At 39.9% G+C, this 26,571-nt stretch overlaps 1 protein-coding gene across 2 annotated transcripts in view; it reads left to right on the forward strand.

The window, feature by feature from the left end:
• ift80 (intraflagellar transport 80 homolog (Chlamydomonas)) overlaps positions 1 to 26,571 on the forward strand; it is a 99,780-nt gene that overhangs the window by 40,348 nt on the left and 32,861 nt on the right. The gene's annotated exons all lie outside the window — the stretch shown is intronic.

Here is a 26,571-nt window from a genome sequence, read left to right on the forward strand (position 1 = left end):
AAAAAAATTAATAAATAAACTTCATCATATTAACAATTACACTTTTGTAAAAGCAAAATCTTTACCTCACAAATTTCAATGTAGCTTGTTGCCGTAGAAACAATGTTCACGATTCAATATTGTGCATTTTATATATGCAAGTATTATCGATATACAGTAGTAAAAGCGGTTAGTCGTATACTGTCTCGTGTGGATGCGACTGAAGCAGAGACGCTTGCAGCTTTCCTATATTAGTCTCAACTGTAAAGTCTGTTTAATTGCTTGGACCTCTTGTGGGGACGTGCTGCTGAAAACCTGCTAGTTATCAACGTGGCAGCGACAGACAGTGTTATCTTTGATGTTTTTTAGTCTGATAAGCGGATTGTTAATTCAGACTTGAGTGACTTCGTTTAATCTCAGATGCAGTTGTTCAGACAAGTTTCCGTTGCCACAGAGCAAACGCGTGAGAAATGTTCTGCGGCTGCTGTTTGATTGCGGTAAAGTTACCTTTTAACGCTATTGAATGCGTTTCATCCTGCTCCGTGTTTTGATTGAACTTTCGGCTCCTTATCCATCGACTCCCAGACTACTCCGTTCCTCACTTAACCCCTGCGTCAACTCCCGGATACGGAACGCTGCCAGCCGCGTAATTATCAAGGGGAAAAGAAACGAGACGGGGTCTACGTGTCGGCGCTTAACTTCTCCCTCAGGCCCAGGCCACTATTTCTTAACACCACACGGTCAGTACCAGCTCCGATGTTTGACGCTGATTAATTTATTAGTCGCCGTCCCAAAGGCCGTAATTTGCTTGTCGTGTTTGCGCTCACCGCTGACTAATGAGCTGCTCATATAGCTTGTCTCTCGGGATGGGAGTGGCCGTCTGTCTTTCTTTTAACAAACGGCATAGCAGCTTAAATAGAAAGCCATCTTAATTTATTTACTTAATATTAATCTCATGCTTAATTTAACTTAATCAAATGGCTTTACCAAGCACCCGGAGGATTTCTGCTCTGTTGCCATTAGGCTAGCTTGAAAGATTGCACACTCGAGACGAACGACGCATGTTTGCATAGAATTATGGAGAGATTCGTTTGAGCAGAACAGATATGTTCCGTATGGGAATTTCAATAAGAGCTAATTTTTAAATAATTTCTAAGTGAATAATGCAATATTTACTGTATAACAATTTCCCCAGGAAGAAAGCTGTATAATAATTAAAAAATAATGTGCACACATATACCGGCCTAATTTTTTTTTTATCCAAGGTGCTAAGAGATGTGTACTTAAAGCTCTAGAATCAACTTTGAATTGTCGCAGAATTTACCATACTGGTCACATGACTCAACTTTTATCGCTACACAAGTAGCCTGTATTCACAAAGCTTCTTAGAATTCTCTGAGGGAGCTCCTATTTTAGCTTAAAAAGTCCCAACTGGGAGTCCTTGACTAAAAGTGATTTAGGAAACTTCTCAGAGCAACTCTGAGTAAGGAAAATACAAAAACCTTTATCTTAGTGAGGAGGTGTGGTCGACCCCGTTGCTAGGAATGATGCAGCAATTCAAGGACCCGTGATTAGTTGATAAAAAAATAAATAAACTCTGACCTCTGTAAAGGTCTTAAAATGCTCTCTTTGTGATAATAGAATATATGAAAATACTACAGGCTACTTTATGCAAAGTTTCTGTTATAGACTAAATATCTTAAAGAAAATGAAACAGCCAAATGTTGAAAATGTGTCTACTTTTGAAGCAATCAATTACCCCACAGTAGTTATTATATTTAAATTATTACATTTATTTACCAAACTGATTTTATTATTTGTAATACATGTTAGATTGATGGGAGCAAAATGGCTCAGCTTTTACCAGTTTACATTTTTTTACAGGACTGTTTATTTAAGTTGCACTTTTGGATGATGTGTAGCCAACAATCCATGGGAGATGGATGGAAGTAAAACAACAAGAAAACCAAATTGGACAGAAGAGCAGTGTTTACTTTTAGCTTTACGTTTAGGGTTTGGAGAATATTTCTTCTTTCTGCCATTTTGTCCTCTGCTATAGAAACTCTTAAGCCTCTTAAGTCCTTCTCTTTACTCTTTTTTTTTTTCTACTCAAGTTTTACCTTCGGAGCTGTTTTTTAGAGCTAAGATGTTTCGGGAATCATTTTTACCTTTACTAAGATTTAGTCCTAAATTTAAGGGGAAATTCTAAGACTTTTCTTAGAATTTTGTTACTAGGAGCAACTTTTAGGCCTAAGAAGCTTTGTGAATATGGGCCCTGACCCCAAATCCAGCTGTACAGTATATCATGTCTGTGTGCACTCTTTAATACGGAAACAAGAACAACAACAACAAAAAAAGGGATACTAAAAGAAAACTGAGAAAGATGGATTGTCTGTTCTGCAAAGAGAACTGTCTAAAGAATTGTGGCTAGGTTTTATACTGTACCTTGAATCATGTTTATTTATTTTTTTCTTTCTTTTTCCTTTTCTTTCGCAGATTTTGCAAATACAGTAACAATTTTTTTCTTGCGCTTATATACTTTTTCTCCTTCTTCCTCCCACTCAAACAGCTGAATGATGAACTGGAATCAGGGATGCGCCGGGCGTTAACCTTGAATCAAATCGATTTCCTCCAAGTCTGTCACTGCTTAGTAACATCACAGCCAAAACCTAATACACGGTTATGATGAACCATTCTCGGATTTTTGGGCTCATACAACAACAATGAGAGATTTACTTTTTTCTTTTTTTCATGTTTTGTTTTGTTTTCTTTCCAAAAGCTCCACCGAGTTAAGCTTAACGTCACTTAAACCTCCCTAACCTCCCCTCCGCCCCCAACTCGGTGCTGACCTTTGCTCTTTGACCCACCCAGGGTTTAATTTTTCACCCCTTTGGCAGACCTCCAGGGGCCTCCCTTAATTTAGCCTTCACCCTTGACAGAGAGGAGAGCAAGAGGCCAGGCTGCACTCATATTGTTTTTGGAGCGAGGACCTGTTTAGTATTACACATGCTTAATAAAGGTCTTTTAGTTCATATTTAATAGTGTAGTTATTAGACGAGAGCTCTGTTTCTCGTTGACTTTATTGAAATCTGTGCTGTTTTCCACCGTCCTGTCATCCATTCTTGTTTTATACTTTTACGCTGCATCGTACATCGGCCCGTTCCTCTAAAAAGACCCTCGATGTGATAGAAATTTTGCGAGAAGAACAGCGCAACAAGTTGAGGTGAGGGTTGGAGCAAGTGCGAGTATCGAGGCAGGAAAGACTAATTGAATTCTGCTGGCCAGCACACAGCTGGGCATAGCTGATGACTCCCAGAGGAGCGGCCATGTGTGGATGGTTACAGTGTTCAGGCTGAAGCAGCGCGTAAAGTCATTTACCCTTCATTACCCTTCTCTCTCTCCCTCTCTCTGTCTCTCGAGCTCTCGTTTTTCTCTCTGTCTTTCTCCTTCTCAACTCACGTATTAGATTAGAGACGATTGAAAATTTTACCACGGCACTAGCAGATTCTAAAAATAGGTTTTTTTTTTTAGAAGGTGTTAATTGTTTTTTTTTTTATGCTACAGCTCTGACAGTGAATTTGGCTCCAAAACTAATCACATGTTATATTGAATAGGTCATTTGAATATGTAAGCTTTGTATTAAATGCATACATAATAACATGATGAACATGGAAACATTCTGTGCATACTGTACGCGACATACACGATAGTAGCATAAGAACACAGCATCGATCTCTTAAGTTGTGCACAATGATTACTGTATGTATGTGCACACCTCAAATCTATTGAACATGCATGAAAGGATGCATTTTAGTGTTTTTGTTGGAAACAACTATTCACGCACAAGTGTAGGAAAAGAAACAGCATCTCAGGAACATGCTGAAGGATTGTTCTTATTGTAAAAAGGATCTTATTATGAAAATCTAAATATGAAAAAAAGAATATATCAATACCAGAGAAAAACTGTAAGAGGAATTATTTTCCTGTAAAAGCATGTTTTTTGTACTTTTAAATATTAAATATATAATTAAATGTTAATTATTAAATGTATAAACTGAATCTCTCAGTACATATCATGCTAATAGAAGCAATGGAATACAGACTACACCTTAACAGTGTAGAGAATGCACCGAAATATAATTCATAATGAAGAAATAATGATGTGTGCCACAAATCAGTCGAACTTTAGTGCAGCACAGCATAACGTTCTTGCTGTCACGCATAAAAACAAAAATAAAAGGTAAATCACTACAAAACGATTCCACATGACCGAGGATGCACCCTGTTTCCTAATCATCTCTTTATCTGCATGTGGATTTAATACGACCACAACGGCTCGGTTTTATCGCGTGGTCGTTAAACACATTCGTTACACGTTCGGCACAAATAATATTCCGGCACAAATGATATTCTTAAGGGGTTGTCATCCGACCCGAACGATGCAGCGAGCACGCTGCATACATAAGCGCTTTTTCTGGACTCAAGTTCTGGACTCGAACGTATCCGGTTATGGACGAGGTTTTGCATTCGAGCTACGCGAAAGGCGCACCCTAACACGTACCAGCTTCTGAGTTATTGTAGCACCGTACGTGAACTTCAGAATGCCATTGCCGGAGTGGACGTGCTGCCAAAACAAAAAAGCGAGTGGGAGTGAGAGGAGGGGTTAATCGCTAAGATTTCGGATGAAGACAATGAACTGCGACTCCACTTCTTACAGGCCCGATCTGTTTTATGACACAGTTGCTTTGGCAGTCATGTAATAATCGCTCTTGTGTTCCGTTGCAGAGCCAAGAGTCTTTTGAGAAGGGAAAAACTTATTTACTGAGAAGGCCTTAAAGAGGCACGACATTCCTGATGGAGCCTGAATAGCACACGCATCACCTAGGAATGTTTAGACATGACTCCGATGTATCTTATCGTCCGAGGATGGATATTTGATGTCTGCGGTTTTTGCTGCTTTTTACGAGGCTTACCGCTCGTGTGTCTGCGGGGCTCCTCTCTCTCTTTCTCTCTCTCTCTCAGATATTGGATAGAGTGAGATAGATGGATAAAGTATGGCAGTGAATCTCGCTGAGATTAGGCAAGCTCAGACACGGTGGTGCCATGGGACGTTTCGGAGCAGGTCTTTTTTATGGGCTGGAGCCCTCGTTGTGTTTGATAGTGTGTAATTTAACGCAGTAGGTCAGGCTTTATTATAAAGCTCAGTACATTAGATGCACGTCGTCTGGGCCCTCACAGCAGTTGACATGCAGTCTGCCAACGCTCCCCTCCCCTTTAGCTGTGTTTTTGTTTTTCATATTAGTTCAGGTTAGGGTGAGGTTTTATTTCTTTTAGGTCAACAACTTGCACGCGCACACACACACACACACACACACACACACACACACACACACTTTTGCACTTTATTCCAAGCCTGCTTTGGAATCTGGAATTATCGAAGAATAAAAAAATAAATAAACAGCTTAAAGAGCCATTACTGGTTCCTCAGGATATGCTTTTAAAACCTCTCTTGCCAGCTTTAAATCTTTAAACATGCACATGTCCTGTATTTTCCATACTGTATTATAGAAAAAAAAAAAATTTGTTAGTTTTTTTGACTAAAACACTAGAACTCGCAGGAATTAATACGAGAAAAAAAAAATTCCAACAAACAAAGAAAACCGTACACTTTAATACTGTACTTGTACAACAAAGCGTTGTTACTGATGATGTATGACTTCCTGCTTCGGTAATGATCCTCTGTGAAATGTGAACTGTGAACTATGAAACCTAGGTTGCATGCTTGTAACATATGGTTCATAAACCGTCACTGATCACTTGATCCTGCAAAGGAGATTCCAAAAATAACAGCTTATATAATGGCTTAAGCACCACATTATAACCATATGCTAAAGAAAAACAAAAACAGTACAATAAAAGAAACCCATTAAAACATTAGCATGAAGTACATTTTTTTTCCCTCCAAACTGTACAAATTAGATTTGTAATATGGCAGCTAATACTAATAGCTACGCTGTCAGTAAAATAAAATGAAGTTATATAAACAATGTCAGGTCCATTTTTGTAATTTATTGCACAGCAATCAGTCTGAAAGTGTGAGTTATTTACATATACAGTGAAACCTTGGATTACGAGCATAATTCGTTCCGGAAGTGGGCTCGTATTTCAAAATACAGTGGAACCTCGGATTACGAGTAACATGGTTTACGAGTGTTTTGCAAGACGAGCAACAATTTTTAATAAATTTTTACTTGAAAAACGAGCATTGTCTTAGTTAACAAGCACCAAGTATCATGTTTCACGCATGCGCTTCTTGTTTTAACAACGAGCGTTACGTAATCACAAGTGAGCCAACGGTTTTTCTCTCTCTTGCAGCAGAATTGTAAGTAATCGTCTATCCTGCTGGGTGAATACACACACGCGCTGTGTGTGTGTGTGTGTGTGTGTGTGTGTGTGAGAGATGTGCACACACACACACACACATTAACGGAGAGACCGTTTTTAAAACCGTTTAAAAATTAGCAAGGAACATCGCTAGTCACACTCGCGTGAGTGCATACTAACGGGATTACTACTGTAAAGTAAAACAACAACAACAACAACAAAAATTAAACAGCTCCTCACCTTTGAAAACAGTCGCGACAGAGAAGAGTTTGTGTGTTTATTTGGCAACCTGAGAGAAGGGGAGCTGTAAAGCCGAGACCCATTGTCTCCCCTGCTGGGTCTTAGTGCCTGCAGTGTTTTTAAGTGTGCGTGTTTGTGTCTGTGTAAGGCAGAGAGTTTGTGTGTTTGTTTGGCAACCTGAGAGAAGGGGCCCGTAAACGCGAGCGAGCCCCCCTTCATCCCCCTCCTCTCAGGTTGCCAAATAAACACACAAACGTCTCTCTGTCGCGATTGTTTTCAAAGGTGAGGAGCTGTTTAATTAGTTTTTTGTTGTTGTTGTTGTTTTACTTACAGCAGTGATTCTGTTAGTATGCGCTCACGTGAGTGTGACTAGGAATGTTCCTTGCTAATTTTTAAATGGTTTTAAAAACGGTCTATCCGTTAATGTGTGTGTGTGTGTGTGTGTGTGCGCGTGCGCGCACATTTTACACACATACACTCTGCATGCACAAACGAAAACCCTTATCTGTCGGGGTTTAATTTTAAAATTTTTTAAGGTAAAGTACAGGTTAATTTGTTTTATTTTTACTTTATATTTTGTATTAATTATATTTATGTATTTATTTTTTTGGGCTGTAGAACGAATAATTTAAGTTTCCATTATTTCCTATGGGAAAATTAAATTTGGTTTACGAGTGTTTTTGGAATACGAGCCCACTTCCGGAACGAATTAAGTTGTAATCCGAGGTTCCACTGTACTCGTAAACCAAATTTTATTTTCCCATGAGAAATAATGGACACTCAAATTATTCGTTCCACAGTTGAAAAAATAAATACATAAAAATAATTAATACAAAATATGAAGTAAAAATAAAACAAATTAACCTGCACTTTACCTTAAAAAAAAAAAAGTAAAAATAAATCCAGACAGATGTGTATCTGTTTATGCGCGCTGTGTGTGTGTGTGTGTGTGTGTGTGTGTGTGTGTGTGTGTGTGTGTGTGTGTGTGTGTGTGTTTGGGTCTGTTGTTGTGTGTGTGCGCGCGCGTAATTTGACACCGTGCCAGTTTACACACACACACACTAAAGACAAGAGAGAAAGAGAGAGAGGCAAATTACACGCGCACACACATATAACGACAGGCTGAGGGAGAAAATGCGTGCACGGATGTTGATTATACCAGTGAGAGACCCAGCAGGGGAGACGATTACCCACAATTCCGCAGTGCAAAAGAGAGAAAAACAATTGGCTTAGTTGTGATGCTCGGCGTCAAAACAAGAAGCGCATGCGTGATACATGATACTTGCTCGTAAACCAAGACTTTCCTGTTTTCAAGTCAAAATTTATAAAAAATCTTTGCTTGTCACTCACAAGCAAAGGAAGCAGAACACTTGCAGACCGTGTTACTCGCAATCCAAGGTTTCACTGTACAAGTCAATACGCCTCATGCAGCACCATAGTCTTAAATTTCTCTTAAACTTTCTATAAATTTTTACGTAAGGAAAGAAAAAAGGTCAACAGACGATGCACTAAGCGTTCATAACCATCTTAATATGCTTTCAGTCAGGTGAGCTGAATGATGAATTCCACTTGATCTTACATTACAGATGCATAGGATTAGCATTTAATTAGCCTAGGTAACGTCCACTGCGTTCACTACGGTAACGTCCACATTGCACTGAATACAAGTAAAAATAAAAGAGAATTTATTTGTAAGGTGCATGAGGTGCAGTGTTTCTATAGTAACATACTGTATAATATAATAATAGTGATAATATAATTAATATGCATTAATATGCACTTAACCTTTATAGCCATCTTAATATGCAATAAGCTCATCTCAGTATTCATAACCACCTCAATATGCTCATAAATATGCCTAGGATTAGCATTTAATTAGCCTAGGTATTGTCCTGGTGAACGGTGCACCGTGTGCAAATTGCACACGAGAATTGGTGAGAAGTCAACAAAGAAAAGTATAAAGAAGTAGTAGTTAGTAGAATGAAGTCACATGAAGTCAATGAAGTACATTTGCACACATGATGTGAACATGTGATCCTCCAGAACGTGAAAGATGACGTTACATGTAAACATACATTTGTGTGATATTTAAAAACATGCTCTCTCTGTAAACTTTGGATGGCCAAAGCATCTAAGAGCAATCTTTTAACCATTCTTTCAGAAGCAGAACAGATGCACAGGTTTTATAGTCACAAATGTCACTGATTGAGAAATCGTATGTCTTTAGCTTACAAATTAAACTCATCTAAAAACATATAATAACCAATATTTGATTATTTAAAATATTTTACTGACACACACACACACTCTCTGCTCTACACAGAAACACAGCTCTGTCGCAATTCTTCTCAAAGGTAAAGTGCAGGTTAATTTGTTTTATTTTAGTGATGCCTTTAGTGAGTCGCTCCATCAAGTGTCATTAGAGAGATTTCTTGTTTATTTTTCCAATAACCCAGTGTTTCCGTTGTGTGCACATCTGTGAAAAGAGTGGAGGATGAGTAACTGTGTAAGATGAGAAAGGGGAAAGGGGAGCTTACTTTAGATTCACATACAGTACACACAGACACATACACACACACACAAATGGAAACACTTATCTTATTTTTACCCCTTTTTAAAAGTAAAGTGCAGGTTATTTTATTTTTTTTACTTAATATTTTGTGTTAATTATTTTTATGTATAAATTTTTTTGGTCTGCTGGAACAAATAATTTGAGTTTTTTAAAATTATTTCTTATGGGGAAATTTTTATTTGGTTTACGTCCTGCTTCCGGGCCCGTTCCCGGAACGAATTATCAATTTTTTTTCTATATTTAGCCTATTCAATAATTATATTTTTTTGTTATTTTTATTTACATAAGTTATGTAAGAAGTTTGGTTGTGACGGGAAAGTTTCTCACAGTTATAGAAGTTAATCAGAACAAGGAATTCTTTAGAACTGTAGAGTTTATGCTTTCTGGCTTGTCTTTAAAACAAGGATAATACCAGGTTATTTTTATATATATATATATATATATATATATATATATATATATATATATATATATATATATATATATATATATATATTACACTCACCTAAAGGAATATTAGGAACATCTGTTCAATTTTTATTAATGCAATTATCTAATCAACCAATCACATGGCAGTTGCTTCAATGCATTTAGAGGTGTGGTCCTGGTCAAGACAATCTCCTGAACTCCAAACTGAATGTCAGAATGGGAAAGAAAGATGATTTAAGCAATTTTGAGCGTGGCATGGTTGTTGGTGCCAGACGGGCCGGTCTGAGTATTTCACAATCTGCTCAGTTACTGGGATTTTCACGCACGACCATTCCTAGAGTTTACAAAGAATGGTGTGAAAAAGGAAAAACATCCAGTATGCGGCAGTCCTGTGGGAGAAAATGCCTTGTTGATGCTAGAGGTCAGAGGAGAATGGGCCGACTGATTCAAGCTGATAGACGAGCAACTTTGACTGAAGTTACCACTCGTTACAACTGAGGTATGCAGCAAAGCATTTGTGAAGCCACAACACGCACAACCTTAAGGCGGATGGGCTACAACAGCAGGAGACCCCACCAAGTACCACTCATCTCCACTACAAATAGGTAAAAGAGGCTACAATTTGCACGAGGTCACCAAAATTGGACAGTTGAGGACTGGAAAAATGTTGCCTGGTCTGATGAGTCTCGATTTCTGTTGAGACATTTAAATGGTAGAGTCAGAATTTGGCGTAAACAGAATGAGAACATGGATCCATCATGCCTTGTTACCACTGTGCAGGATGGTGGTGGTGGTGTAATGGTGTGGGGGATGTTTTCTTGGCACACTTTAGGCCCCTTAGTGCCAATTGGGCATCGCTTAAATGCCACGGGCTACCTGAGCATTGTTTCTGACCATGTCCATCCCTTTATGACCACCATGTACCCATCCTCTGATGGCTACTTCCAGCAGGATAATGCACCAAGTCACAAAGCTCAAATCATTTCAAATTGGTTTCTTGAACATGACAATAAGTTCACTGTACTAAAATGGCCCCCACAGTCACCAGATCTTAACCCAATAGAGCATCTTTGGGATGTGGTGGAACGGGAGCTTCGTGCCCTGGATGTGCATCCCACAAATCTCCATCAACTGCAAGATGCTGTCCTATCAATATGGGCCAACATTTCTAAAGAATGCTTTCAGCACCTTGTTGAATCAATGGCACGTAGAATTAAGGCAGTTCTGAAGGCGAAAGGGGGTCAAACACCGTATTGGTATGGTGTTCCTAATAATCCTTTATGTTGGCTCATATTTGATTTCAGTGGTAATTAGGAACGTTTGCTAAAAATATTTGGGGTGTTCAAGTCAAACCGGGACTCAACAATCCCGACCAAGGTGGCTTGGGGCAATAATTCCCGCAAGCTTTCACCGAGTGGAACGCCTGGTTCTTGAAAATCAGCCAATTTGCAGAGCAGACAAATCTGTCCGTAAAACTGTACACACAATCGTTCACAAAACAGCACATTACAGGAACTCGACCACAACCTCCGTACAGTCCTGACCTCAGTCCAATCTATTTCCAAATGTCTGGGCCATTAAAGTGCCTGAGAGTTCCTGGCAAGCCCGTGGACAGGTAGACTAATCATGGCTCTGGTGTACTGAGAAAACTTTCTACCTTGGTTGGTATCCAAGCAGTAGTGAGACACTGGGATATACATTTAGGCATTTGGTTGACACCCTTATCCAGAGTGACTTACTATACTTTTTTATCTCATTATACTCCTAAGAAGTTGAGGGTTTAGGGCCTTGCTCTAGGGCCAAACAGTGGCAAATTGGTGGTCGTGGGGTCTGAACCTGGGACCTTCGAAACCGTAGGCTAATGCCTTAACCACTGAGCTACTCCTGACCTTTTTACTCTTATAACTGGGTTGTTTTTATTTTGCACAAGTTTCAGTATGACTTCAACGCCCCTTGGATAAGAACTATATAACTTTTAATAATAGTATGATGAAATTTTCACTAAATAAAAAATGACAGACCCCATGGTACTGGATCACAGACCCCGCCATCAACTAACGTAAAAGTGTATACAGTGTATTGCACTTTTGTTTGCCAAGCTGTCTGTTGTATGCGCTGTGTAACATTTTCAACACAGCAGCCACAAATCCCACAAATACAATGATTTTTATGAAACGAGACGTAACTGTGAACTCAGAAGTCTGGTTTATATTTAAGGGCCAGTTGTTATTACGGCGCAGCAGTTAATATGATCAAAGCATTTCGCCATGGGCTGACAGGAGTGTGAAATTTTCTGTTGGTAAGACTGTAAAGCGAATATACTGCAAGAATACGACAACAAGTAGGAACATGTCGAACTGTACCATTAACCCAGCGATTGAAAAGACACACAGCCCACATGCTGATTTTTCTTTTAAAACTACATTGAATTGTACGTATATCTTTAGATTAAGCCGACTCCATCAAGCCAAAATCGTCGCCCCTACACACACACACACACACACACACACAACCCACCCGAGCTCTCAGGGGTCAGCGCAAAGTGACATTTACAAGCTCCTCTAATTTACTGAGAGATTGATGAGGAGACTCCCTCCTCTTGACACTCTTACCCCCGCCCCCAACCATCCTCCAACTCCCTCCTCCTCCTCCTTTTACTCACACTTTACTCTCACTATCTTTTTCTGTCTGTGAATCTGTAGTGCGATAAGGGAGACTTGAACAGGACTGCTGAGATAAGAAGCGATGAGGGGACCATGCTATGAAAAACAGGCCTAAGAAACATAAACCATGCTGCTCTGTTACTAAAGCTGAGTGATAATCACCTCCTGTTGCTTTGCATCTTGCTCAAGGCTAACGCACGCAAAACACTGAAACTCGAAAAGGCATGTAGAACTCCTCAGACTGTGGAGAGTTAGCACCAGAAAGGGTTTTAGAAAGATTTATCCAGAATTAATTTGAAACGATTCATATAGATGAATACAGTTATATTAATCTGATCAGCGCTTTCCGTTCAAGGCTACTGTGTCCCCAGTTACTGTTGAGCAGGTGTAAAAGTGTTACATAAGTTCTGCGGTGCGAGAAAAAATGGCCCACTTGCAGTGTTGGGTGTAACGTTGGGTGTAAGTTAGAGTACTTGGATTTTTTGAAGGTTTGATGTAACGAGTAATCTAACGCGTTAGGTCCGCCATTTAAGTACTCAGTTATTAAGTTATATTTTCAAAAATGTAATCCGTTATTCAGACAATTTATGTAATCCGTGAGTCATTACGTTAGTTTGTGTGTGTGAAAGTTATCCTAAAGCACCGCCCCCTGCTTATTTCTGCTTTTATACCCCTATCTCACCTACAGTATATGGTTTGACTGTGCGAGGATCGACGCGCGAAGAGATGGAAACCTAATCACGTCACTAAAACTCGTGGTGAACCATGATGAACCGTACTCACCGCCACCGCGCGAAACCGCGTAGGTTAGATAGGGGTATTAGTTTATGGGCTGAAAGTTTCTTAAAGCGAAGTCAACCGTCGGCTGGAAAATTGATGCTTACATCAATTTGCTGGGATTCTCAAGGACTAGTATTGGAACATTATCAGGCAAAAGGTTCAACAATCAACAGTGCTTTTTATAGTGAGACGCTTATTGAAGAGCTGCAGCGGGTTAAACACATGCGACTGCCGTTCATGATGGTTCTGATTTTGCATGACGATGCACGTCCGCACACTTCTGCCCTTAGGCTTTATCATGAAAAGGGTCACATCTGTAAAGCTGAAACTGCCACAAGCGCAGTTAACCAAGACAAGCACAAGCCAGCATTATTGACATAGAAGTTTCTGTAATGTACGAGAGACGTTCATGTCAAACTGGGATTTTTAATAACGAAACACAGTTATGAGAATAAAAACTAGCTTTATTGGTTTCTCTCTCTCTCTCTCTCTCTCCCTCTCAAAAGTTTTCTTCCCTTAGTAAGGCCTTACCAGTGAGAACCAGTGCAGCCCTGTGGTACATATTCCCATAAAACCGTCCTGAAGAATATGTCTAGTAAAAGACATTAAAAAAAAAAACCTCTTACCTAAAAACAACATGAGTTTTAATGACTTAAGCTTGCTTACTGTAAGACCCTAATTTTGACTGTCACTACGTGTGTTTACAGTGTATTTACAGTGGCCGCACGTTTCAGTCTACGTAAAAATTACAAGGCCGCTTTTGTGTTCTCTGAGTGGCTAGGACAGGAATGGTTTTTTTTTTTCTTCTAAAACTGCACACTGTTGCGCGTCAAGAGCCCGAGTTTGATTTATTCCTCAGTCACACCATTCCACTGTGCAGACCGTAAAAAAAAAAAGCACTAGGTCAGTTTTTCAGCGATGCTTTGTGCACGTGTACTCTTGCTGCTTTGCACAGAGACACCAGTGTATTTGAAGTGGTGTGTGCTATATAGGAAGGTTTGACCGAAGATGGCAAGAGAAGCTTTATAAAATTGTGTAGCTGTGCGTTGTTCGAGTTGTTGCGAGTTCGGTGTGCGCACACATGTAAGCATTGTGTTGCCAAATGTGTGCGCGCCAGCTGGGCTTCTCCAGCCAAGCTCTCCTAATTTATACCACTAGACGAGCACAAGCCTCCCCTCCGCCTGACAGTATGTGTAAACACTACCCGTGTATGTGTGTGTGTGTATGTGTGTGTGTGTGTGTGTGTGTGTGTGTGTGTGTGTGTGTGTGTGTGTGTGTGTGTGTGTGTCACATGCCACCCCGCCGATTAGCCTCTCGTGAGGAGAAGCAGGGCAGGCTTCTCTCGGTCAGCACAGACATATTTAACGTGGCTGATGTAATGGGGCTGAATCAGCAGATAGTTCTACAGGGAGCCATTAGACTCCAGCATGTGTCATTAACCCCTTCTGCTCCCCCCTTTCTTACACACACGCACACACGGTCCAGGTGCAGAGAAAGGGAAGGACTGGGTTTAACTTTAAATATAGTTCTGTGCTCTCTTCTTTGTTCTGAATATATTCATGCTCTATTTTATTTTCTCCTTATTCCTTCTGTTTAATATTACTTATTATTTATAGGGAAAAAAAAACAGATTGCCGGTACAAATATATGATGTGTCGGTGTTTCGTATTTGAAAGATGTACATATCATACACAGCACAAAGTTTGGACACACCATCTAATTTAATGTTTTTTTTTGTGATTTATTTTCTACATGCTAGAACAATACTGGAAATTATTTGATTGTAGTGGGTCTCAGTATTGGGCAAGTAGAACTAAAATGAAAAAAATAAAAAATAAACATGTGGGGAACACTAAGTACCCCCTTGCTGCTTTCACTGTATTTAAAAAGGGTATGTTGCAGCCAGGTGCTGCTGATCATCACCTCCTGATTAATCGATCATCAGCAGGTGTTCAGACTCCTATAACAGCTAAGGTTTTGCCAGTTTTCTTGGTCTGGAGCATTCAGGTGTGTGCTACCACAATGCAGAGAGGGAAAGACATAAGCAATTGGTCCTGCACATTACTCTGAAATGATATGGTTTTAACACCATTTCCAAACAATTTCGAGTTCAACATTGTACAGTGAGAAAGATCATTCACAAGTGGAAAGCGTTCTAGACAGTTGCCTAGAATGATGAACCAGGGAGTAAACGTCCCAACACGTTCACCTCGAGGTCAGAGCTCGCGCAAGCGGAAAGAGCGAATAGCACTGTCCTCTGAGTGTGTTACGCCGCCCCCAACGGTGCGTGAGCAAACAGTTTCGAAAAATTGCGTCGACTGGCGTCACGTGGTTCGGAGGAAACGTGATGGTCTTCGGCCTTCCAGACTTAGTGGTAGTAGTAGTCTTAATGTGGGAGCCTCCTAGTGACGGGGAGGAATTAGACACGACTAAAAAACCCAAGAGCTACATCTCAGACCCTACAGGCCTCATTAAGCATATTAAATGTTAAAGTCTATGACGGCACAATTAGAAGAAGCCTGAACAGTTACCATTTGCTTGGAAGGGTTGTCAGGAGAAAGCCTCTGTTGTGAAAAAAAAACAAACATGAAGCATGGAATGGAGGTTCACAAAACCGCATCTGTGGACAGATGAGGCCAAAGTGGAGTTGTTTGGTCTTAGTTTCTCGCTGTGGTTTGTTTTTTTGGAACATGTCAAAGTGACTGTGCCTTATCCTCAATCTGTGGTCACACTAGCAAGTTATTTTTTAATAGTGTATGTTTTCATCAACAGCAAGGCGTAACAAGTGACATGTGACTTGGGATTCTCTCAACTTTAAGCAAATTTAATAATGCCACAGAAAAGCAATAAATACCTATTGTTAGCTCAGTGTCACATTTATTATTCCCCTTTCATCTCATTTAAATCTTTTCCGTTATAAAAAGTAACTTTTTTTTAAAAAGCACTTTTAAGGGAAATAATTCATATACTAGTAAATCATGTGCAACAGGCTACATTTTGGAGCTTTTCCCATCTAAGCTAAAATGAAAGAGCTGCTACCATGGAAACGCTAATGAATTACACGGAGCACATTAATATAAACCCTACATACTGTCAAAGTCGCCGTAATAGGAAATTAATCATTACCTTCTGGCTAATCAAGCTGCAGCAAGCTAAGATTTAAGAATGCTTTTGTGTTTTTCAACTTCATCTCTACTTACCACAGTTGCAGCATGTATGATTAGCCTGAACGATTTCCTGTACCAAGGGGTGAAAAAAAAACACCAACAAAAAAACTCTCTTGTAATGGACGTCTATGAGCAGATGTTGCATCTTGATAATAAACATTTCTATTGTGTAATTATAAAGCAGTATAAAACTCTTAAGCTCCATGCACTTTTGGGGAGGAGCTGTAAAAGCAGGCGGATTTGAAATAGGATTTATCAAGGTCCAGGATGAATCATTCTTTGAGGGAAAAAAGGAGAGATAGAGAAAGGGAGAGAGAGAATGAAAGAAAGAAAGAATAAGAGAATGCCTTTTGAGCTGGAGTTTACAGCCTTTTCCTCTCTTGCTCTAATAAGGCTACAACGTGGAGAAGCAGCACCTGCCAATCCTAATGACAAACGTATGTGCAGCAAGCGAGGGAGAAAGAAAAAAAAAACTGAAAGAAAAACAACGCAAAGGATGGAGGCTCCTCCAAAAGAGGGCAGTATCGCTGACAAAGTGAGACAAAGTTGTGCATGTACAGTATGTTTGTGCACACGCATAAATTGTGTGCATGTTATTTGTGCATTTGGCATTTACGACCCTGGAATGTACCATATACATGGCATTGGAAGAAGACGCCGATTCAGATCCAGATAATAAAGGTCTAAGTAGCTGCATATATCCATGTGGTTAAAGTGAGGCTCAGTCCCGAAGTTTGCGAAGCTCTGAGCTTTAAACTCATTTCCAGACATCTGATTTGTGCTTCAAATTGCACTTTAAGTATAATCAGTCAATGTCCGCGACACATACGTCTCCGCGTATTATCAACATCTAACTCATATATTAACGCACGCGAAGGAGATTAGGGATTACAGCCTCATTAGATGGGGACGAAGAAGTTAATTACTGGGGGAAAAAACGTCATATTACGATGCAATGATTTAGATTTTGAACAGGGAGCATTACTAGAAGCATTGTGATCATCTGGGAAAATAAAGTAATATGATATTACAATGAAGTAAAGAAAAAGAGGAAACTTCCTTTTTTCCTTCATCTTTTTTTTAAAGCTTCATCTGTTTTTTTAGGAATAGTATAATGCCGCTGTGTAAGGACCTTGTAGGAATTACTTCTCACTTGCTCCTGTCGTTACAGATTTTAATATTGAGCTCTATATTACTAAGATCAGGGCTTCGTGATGGCCAAACAGTACAGAAGAGCATTCACATCCTGTCTCTTCCCTGTCAATCATAGAAACACCAGCCAATCACAAGGATCTGTTAGCTTGTGTATGTGAAATAGGGCAGGTAGTGCTATCTTCCAAGTGTTCTGTATCACGATGATTGTTGACATGGTTTGGCTGGTTTTACATGACTTATGGTTGATTGTTTTTTTTTGTGATTCAGAGAACACACACCCTAGCTTTTAGTAAACGGGTGGTTGCTGTCATATTATAGCTGCTTAAATTATGGGAACTGATCATAACCAAATTACGGAAAGCGTGCAGTTCTCTATTCAGGGCACTGGTGGCTCAGGGGTAGGTGTCTCGCCTGCCATGCGGAAGACCCAGGTTCGATTCCCAGCCAGTGCCCAAACCCCAGCCACTGAATGCAGTAAATGTGAGTGTTGCGTCAGGAAGGGCATCCAACATGCTGGTCCGCTGTAGTGACCCCTTGTCGGGAGCAGCCAAAAGACCAACAACAACAAGCTTTTTTCTATTAACATATTAATATGAAATTAATGTTTCTCCAACATAGGTGAATCTGCCAACTGCAACTTTTTGAACTCCGTTAGAGTGGCATAAAACGCTCAGAGGAGAGCACTATCCATCCCCCCACTAGTGTGAGTTCACAGAAGCCCATGATCCCTATCTAATAATAGCCTCTTGAGAATTGACCACAAGTTTATCAAAGAAATTAGGTTTTGGGGAGTTTCCTGGCCATGGAAACTTAGTTATCATCTTTGGCTTATGGCAAGGTGCTTCGTCATGCTGGAAAAGGCATTGTTCTTCACCAGACTGTTCTTGGGTGGTTGAGAGAGGTTGCTCTCAGATGAAATTCTTGTACCATTCTTTATTCATGGATGTGTTCTTAGGCAAAGTTGTGAGTGAGTGAGCTGCCTTGGCTAAGAAACAAATCCACACATGAATGGTTTTAGGATGTTTTACTGTTGGCATGACACAGGACTCCAAGCTTTGATTTTGCAAGAATTGGGCTGCCAGGATGTGGCCGAGAAGTTGATCAACTACATGCCAAGGCGGATTGTAGGGGTTTGGAAAAAGAAGGGTCAACCCTGCAAATATTGACTCTTTGCATAAACGAATCACTCTCCGAGACTACTTAGACACATTAAAAATTGTTTAAAAAGAACGAATCGTTCATGAACAACCCATCACTATGGCGTTGGTACAATAACACCATCTTCTGGACTGGAGTAAGGAACAGAAGCTTGGCAGAAATAAAAGCTGACATTTATTATTTTATTTATGGACATCTGATTGTTATGGCATCCTTGTGTTTGTCTGGTGTTGGGGGGGCTGGGAGGGTTTGGTTTTGTGTTCTCTTTTGTTGTGTTTTGTTGTTTTTTTTCTGTAAAGTTTAAAAATAAATAAAAAAACTTTGATAAAAAAAAAGAAATAAAAGCTGACATTCAAACAATGTTGCTTTTATTAGTTTTTTAAATATAGTGGCTTAAAACTAATTTACAGCAAGTAAACATTAGTGAAATTTAAATGAATCTAATTGAAGTGTATTAAATCAAATCACATCTAAGCAAATCCAACCTAGTGTTTTTTCTGTTTATTTGTTCATTTTTGTTTTTCGGTTTTGACTGCACTTGAACCACACTAGAATTATGGCACTTCAGACCGAGACCACTTTTCTAACCCGAGTGTAATCGCTATATCCTCAACCGCTCAAAAGTACCACTTTAACAGTGCCTTAAACCTTTGATACTCACGGTCCTGGATCCCAATGACATTTAAGTTTTCAGATTATGGGATTTAAGCGATGATAAAGCAGGTGGGTGGAGATGATGTCATATGACCTCACCTTTTTTCCCAATCACAAAGTTGCGGTTCATAAAACACCCTAAATCGTAAAGCTTTCCACCTGACATGTTGACACACTTGACCTGCTATAGCTATAGCCGCCATGACTTATAGCGGTTCACTGTCAACATTTTTCAGGTTAAGCACAGTAGTAGCACTGTTTATAAATTTATATTTGCGAAATAGAAATGATGGAATATCTCTTCTCACAACAGTCGCCTTACTCGTAAAACCTGCCAGTGAGTTAGGATGTGTGTACTCCGTGAGCCAAGTTCAATTCGGAGTCGTCCTAATAAGGGAGTTTTCCTCTGTTCGTCACGTATGAACAGCCGTTTAATAACCACCCATGGTCGCGGTGAGCATGTGAGCAAATATGACAAGATTATTCATTACTGCTCAAATTCCCTTCATGGAGATATTTAGGAGTTGGGGTTGGGGGGGGGGGGGGGGGGCTTTGTGGGGGTTGTGGAATGGAAGGAAAAAATTATCTGATGGATGTGAGCGCAAATTTATCTCGAACGCTAATGTGGTGGAACATGGCCCTGGAGTAACACGCAGACACACACTTATGAAATATATTCAAATAACCATGACATAGTATAGGACTGCAGACAGAACGAGTGAAAGGAGTGTAAGCGAGAAGGAAAGGCTGATCTGAGGTCGTGTAGGGGACATCAGGACAGAAGGTTAGAAGCGCTTTTGTCCAGGCTTCAACGTGGAAAATGCACACACACACAAACTAAACAAAAAGTGTGGCACAGGATTATCTAGTTGCACTGAAGGCCATTATTATTGTACATCTGAGTGATTTAAACACTCGCCTTAGGCAATGCACGGATTTTATGCACATGTACCGTCCTCTTGGACTTCTCAGACACACGCATGCATGCACACACACACACACACATACACACGCACGCTTCTTTCTTGTGCAGCAGGAGTCTAATGGCACAATGTGTTAGAAGCATTAAGCGAGCATGAAGCCAAAAAGCGCTTCTCAGTCCGCTATCATGTGTCTTGGCAGACTGCAGTCTGGAGTATACATTGCGCTCCATCTGTGAGTCACCCGTCTTCTCCAGAGAGCTCTAAAACCCGGCCACGCCGCCGTGTTTGTAGAAGAATAGATGAAGCACTATTATTTTTAAATGCTTTCGTTTAGTGGCCAGCGGAGCAGGTCCAAGCTTAGCGCGGCCCTTGTTTTGAAACCGGTATATAAGAGTAAACTTCAAACGTGCAGACCTTGAAGCAGCCAAGGCTGTTTCTCTTTGCTTCCCAACCCCCAATCCACCTCCAAAAAAAAAAAATAATAAATTTTTAGCAGATGATTTACAAAAATAGGAGTATAAGTAGCGGTAGGAGTAAGTAAGTGAAAGAATCCGCCACCTTTAATACGAGCACTTGTACAGATTGAATAAAAGTGAACTTTTTACCCAAGGAAGGGAGTTGACTTAAGGTAAGCTTCTATTTTCGACACTGTCACGCTTTAAATAGAGGCCCGCGTGATCAAACGACTCCATTTCTGGCTGTCAAACGCAACCTTTCGCTGTGATCGAGCAACGGAAATAACGCCTCACCTCACCTCAGGACCGGGAATTTAAACAGACTCCTTCTTGTGCGCTAATAGTTTCTGTGAAGCTGGCGGTTTTATTTTTTGTTTATACGCATAATGTTTTTCATATCTTCTCCGTCTGCGTTGCAGGTCCAGCCACCTGCACACACTGAAAAAAACAAGAAACGCTGACTGGGTAAGGTCAGGGGTCACGGGTTGGATGTCAGGAGCGTTTTGCAGCCGAGCAGCGTGTTGGGAAATGCCAGAGTGCCGGTTACAGAGAGGGGGTTTGTTCCAGGGAGAGAGGGCGGGAGGAAAAAGCGAGAGAAAGCAATGAGAGTATCTAAATGCTAAGGAGAGATAAATAGAAGTTGAAAAGTTGCTGTAGAGAGCGCATTTGTCTCCACTGTATGCTTTTGTTCATTAATTAATTACACGGTGTATATGGAAGTAGAAGGCCTATATATATCACCACTCTGTTTGAACATCAAGTTCTTACTAAAAAAAAAAGAAATGAAATGCCTGCTTTATCTTTTTCAGTGGACTGAATTTTGGCATCTTTTTTTTTCCCCTCATGAAATGAAACTATTCTTTCCTTCGCCGTAAAATGTCTAATGTAGGCTCGAACGTGGACTAAATATAACCCGTAAACACCGCAAATACACCAGTGTCTGCAATACGCCTCCAAAGCTGGCTCTCAAATCCAGCCTAACAAAAGAAGGGGGGAAAAAAATCAGACCTGAGAGGGACTCTCTTTCTCTCTCGCTCTCTCTCTCAGCTGCGTTTTATTGCACCTGAAACCAGAGGCTGGCTAACAGAGCAGAGCCTGTTCTGCAGTACCCCACAGCCGAGACGCAGATGAGCGGGGTGCGAAAGGGGTTGGATCTATCTATTTATCGGTTTCAGTTTGTAGGCTTTTGCAGTCTGCTCTGTGTGTGTTTGTGATAGAGATTTAAAAGAAAACTCGTAATTAGACAGTAAAATGGAGTTACACAGATCAGATGTACTAATGTTTATCCAACTAAAATTACATTTGCTCACACCAAAAGAGTTGGAAATAAGTCTAAGAAATAAGTTATGTGGAATCTTATGTTGTAGTTTATCACTACCACTGGCTCCCTGTTTAGGCCAGCCTTCTTAAAACTTGAAACATTTTGTAATGCTTTATTTAAAATATTTAAAATATGTCAATTTGACTATTTTGAGCATCAGATTCACATCGCAAGTCGCCCTTGGCTGGATTTGCTGGTTGTATAACAGCAGATGTCTTTGCATTCAGCCTAGTGAGCTGTTAATCATTCAACAGACAGGGCAGAACGTATAAATACGGAATAAAACATGAGTGTGTAAGCTGTTAGCGGAAAGTAATCAACAATGTTACTACCCCAGAGATTCTACTGTATAACAGCACACGTGTTTTATTCCTTTTTGTCGCACTTTTATTATTTGTCACGTATTTATAAAGGGGAAACAAGGGGAAACACACTATGTAAAAAAGGAAGTGCCTTCTAAACCTGATAAGTGGTTGTGCCACCCTTGGCGGCAACAAATGCAATGAAGTGACTTTCACATCGCTGTGGAGGAATTTTGGCCCACTCTTCTTTGCAGAATTTTTTAATTTAACCACATTGGAAGGTTTATTCTGTTTGAGGTCATGCCACAGCATCTCAATCTGATTTAAGTCTATACAAAACCTTAATTAGTTAAATTATTTAATTATTTATTTATTACAATACTCAGAGGTGGACGTGCTCAGATCATTGTCCTGCTGCATAACCCAAGTGTGCTTAAGCTAGAGGTAATGAACTGATTAACAGTGTCTGTTTAAGTGAAGTCTGTTTAAGTGATTTCTTGATTCAACAGGCCTGGGAGTAATCAGTCCAAGGCGTGGCAAGTGAAATTTAACTTAGCTTTCCAAAACAAAAACAAAAAAATCATAGTACATTCATAATTTAGCAAGGGGATAATTACTTTTTCATATAGGGCCAGGTAAATTGGGACAGCCTTTTCCCCCTTAATAAATGAAATCCTTATTTCAAAACTGCATTTACTATTTACTCTGAATCAAATAAGTGAAATTCAGGAAGGGTGCAAAAACTTTTTTCACGGCACTGTATAACACAGCAATGTGATTATTGCATTTATTGCAATAATCTGTCAATATCTCATGTTCCTCTTATAATCTGTAGTAGTGTTCTCACTGAAAACACAAAAAACATAATTCGACATTACCCAGAATCCCCGAAACTCAAAGCTCTCTGAAAATTAAATCTAACTGTAACAAATCTCTCATAACAAATCTTCCCTAGATTCCTTGTGCTGGAACAAGTGGATTAATACGAACATACTGTACGAGTTGTTGTATATATGAGAACAGCTGTTATAGAATATTAGTCAATATTTTCTCACTAATCACAGTCGTGAATTTGGCACTATTGTGGGATAATATTCAACAATTCAATTCAATTCAATTTTATTTGTATAGCGCTTTTAGCAATTTTCATTGCCGCAAAGCAGCTTTACATAGTCAAAAGAATTATTTAGGTTTGTATGAAATGTGAATTTGTATGAATCAAAATGGTCAGTTTGTCCCTGGTGAGCAAGCCGAGGGCGACAGTGGCAAGGAAAAACTCCCTGAGATGGTAAGAGGAAGAAACCTTGAGAGGAACCAGACTCAACAGGGAACCCATCCTCATTTGGGTGAAACAAAAGCAGTAAATGATCTGCATTTATACAGTGTGTAGGGTGGGAGGCAGTTCAGCTATAATAGCTGATGTTAATTGATGTTAATATGGAGTCCAGGTAGTTATTGAAGACCCAGGTAGACTTGTAAGAAGTTCCAGTCATGAACTATCGAACTGTCAAGTCCCCAGAGAAACAGTTGCCAACACCAGTCAAGGCCAGAACCATTTTCTAGGTAGAGAGAATCATTCCCAGACACCAGACGCATCCCAGAGAGACACACGGGGCATCCATGTGACGAGATCTTCAGCCAGAAGCGGGGCACCAGGATGGGTCAGACAGGTCCGGAGGGCAGAGGGAGTCTGGATCACTGGCAGCTCAGGAACGACATGTGTAGCTCGACAGAGAGAGAGAGAAAAAGTGAAAGGGGGGGACAGGAGGAGAGAGGAAAAAGAAAGAGGGGGGGAAAGAGAAGAAGAGGAGAGATGGCAGTTAGGTATGGTGAGTGAGGAAGACAGCATCCAAACATACCAGTTTACCATAATACTCTACGTCCATGAGTCCCCCAGATCTGCTCCTTTACCTATGGCAAATCTATTTATAAAAATGCTCGGCTAAATAAATAGGTTTTTAGCCTGGACTTAAACACTGAGACTGTGTCTGAGTCCCGAACACTATTTGGAAGACTATTCCATAACTTTGGGGCTTTGTAAGAAAAAGCTCTGCCCCCAGCTGTATTTTTCATAATACGCGGTACTGACAAGCAGCCTGCATCCTTTGATCGAAGTAGGCGTGGCGGATCGTAAGACACTAGCAGTTCGCTCAGGTACTGCGGCGCGAGACCATTTAATGCTTTATATGTCAAGAGTAGTATTTTAAAATCAATGCGAAATTTCACAGGGAGCCAATGGAGTGAAGATAAGATAGGGGTGATGTGCTCATATCTTCTGGTTCTGGTGAGGACTCTCGCTGCTGCATTTTGGACTAGCTGAAGCTTATTTATGCATCTAGCTGAACAACCAGACAGTAAGGCATTACAATAGTCCAACCTAGAGGTGATAAAAGCATGAACTAGTTTTTCTGCGTCGTTTAGCGACAATAAATTTCTTATTCTGGCAATATTTCTGAGGTGAAAGAATGCTATCCTGGTAATATTATCTACATGTGCTTCAAATGAAAGGCTGGAATCAATAATCACACCAAGGTCTTTCACTGTTGCATTTGATGGAACAGAAAGGCCATCTAAAGTTACGGTATGATCTAAAATTTTACTCCTAGCTGTATGCGGTCCTATGACTAGAACTTCTGTCTTATCCGGATTTAGCAGAAGGAAGTTAGTTAGCATCCAATTTCTTATGTCCTGCACACATTGCTCAATTTTAGTAAGCTGTTTTTTCTCATCAGGTTTTGCTGAGACATATAACTGTGTATCATCAGCATAACAATGAAAACTAATACCATGCTTACGGATTATGTTGCCCAGAGGAAGCATGTAAAGGGAAAAAAGCAGTGGACCTAAAACTGAACCCTGCGGAACGCCAAACTCCACTAGAGAACATGCAGAATAATCACCATTTAAGTCTACATACTGATAACGATGGGTCAGATAGGATCTGAGCCAGGAGAGGGCTGTACCCTTAATTCCCACTACATTTTCTAATCTGTGAAGAAGAATAGCGTGATCAACAGTGTCAAAAGCTGCACTGAGGTCAAGTAATACAAGCATAGTTACACAACCCTGATCAGAGGCCAATAGAATGTCATTTACTACTTTAACGAGCGCCGTCTCTGTACTGTGATGAGGCCTAAATCCTGACTGATACAGTTCATGTATGCCATTCCTATGTATATATGAGCATAGCTGCTCCGCTACTATCTTTTCCAGGATCTTAGAGATAAAGGGGAGGTTTGATATTGGTCTGTAACTGGACAGCTGACAGGGGTCGAGGTCAGGTTTCTTAATTATTGGTTTGATAACTGCTAATTTAAAAGATTTTGGAACATATCCAATGCTGAGTGAAGAATTAATTATTCTCAACAGGGGTTCTATTATTGCTGGTACTATCTGTTTAAGAAAATGTGTCGGTACAGGATCTAATATACAGGTTGATGAATTTGAAGAAGAGATGAGTGAAATTAGTTCATTCTCTTCAAGGGGAGTAAAGTATTCTAGGTTCTGGTCTGACATGGCTAGATTAACATCTGCATCAATTACATTGTTCGGTTTCAAAACCTCAATTTTATGCCTAATATTTACAATTTTATTATTAAAAAAAGTTCATGAAGTCCTCACTATTGCATGATGTTGTTGTGGAGATTTCTGCAGTGGTCTTATTTCTGGTTAATTTGGCTACAGCATTAAATAAGAATCTAGGATTATTTTTATTTTCTTCTATAAGAGTGGAGAGATATGTTGATCTAGCTACACTAAGAGCTTTTCTATAGTTCAGGATGCTCTCCTTCCATGCTATTTGAAATACTAGTAATTTAGTTTGACGCCATTTACGTTCTAATTTCCGAGCGGTCTGTTTTAAAGTGCGCGTGTGATCGTTATACCAGGGAGCAAGTTTTTTATCTCTAATAATTTTTCTTTTGACTGGAGCTACATTATCTAGGGTATAGCGAAATGTCGACTCTAAATATTCACTCTATAATATTCAACATACTCACACACACTCGCACACCACTGTGTACTGGAATAGGCTACTGCGGACAAGTTGAGCTAAATTTCTTAGACAAGATCATGGATAATCTATTTATTTATCAGTTAAATAGAAAACTGATACCGTTCATTTGGAGTGTGTGTTTTTTGTATAATATGGTTCTTGCAAAACCCTTCTTGAGAAAACACCACTTAGTCTAATCTCGCAAATGTTTATTGTATAAGAATGTTTTTTCTCCTCTTTCTTTTCCCTTTTTTTTCTTCTTTTGTATATTTGAAAGTGTGTTTTGTTGAAATTGACATCATTTAACAGTCACGGGAATAACCAAGGAAATAAATTTTCCCCTCTTCAAATTATGTACTTTTAGTGCAGGACTAGCATTCCTGGCCAGTTTCCCA

This window comes from Clarias gariepinus, chromosome 25 (assembly GCF_024256425.1).
Source record: "Clarias gariepinus isolate MV-2021 ecotype Netherlands chromosome 25, CGAR_prim_01v2, whole genome shotgun sequence".
Taxonomy (NCBI): domain Eukaryota; kingdom Metazoa; phylum Chordata; class Actinopteri; order Siluriformes; family Clariidae; genus Clarias; species Clarias gariepinus.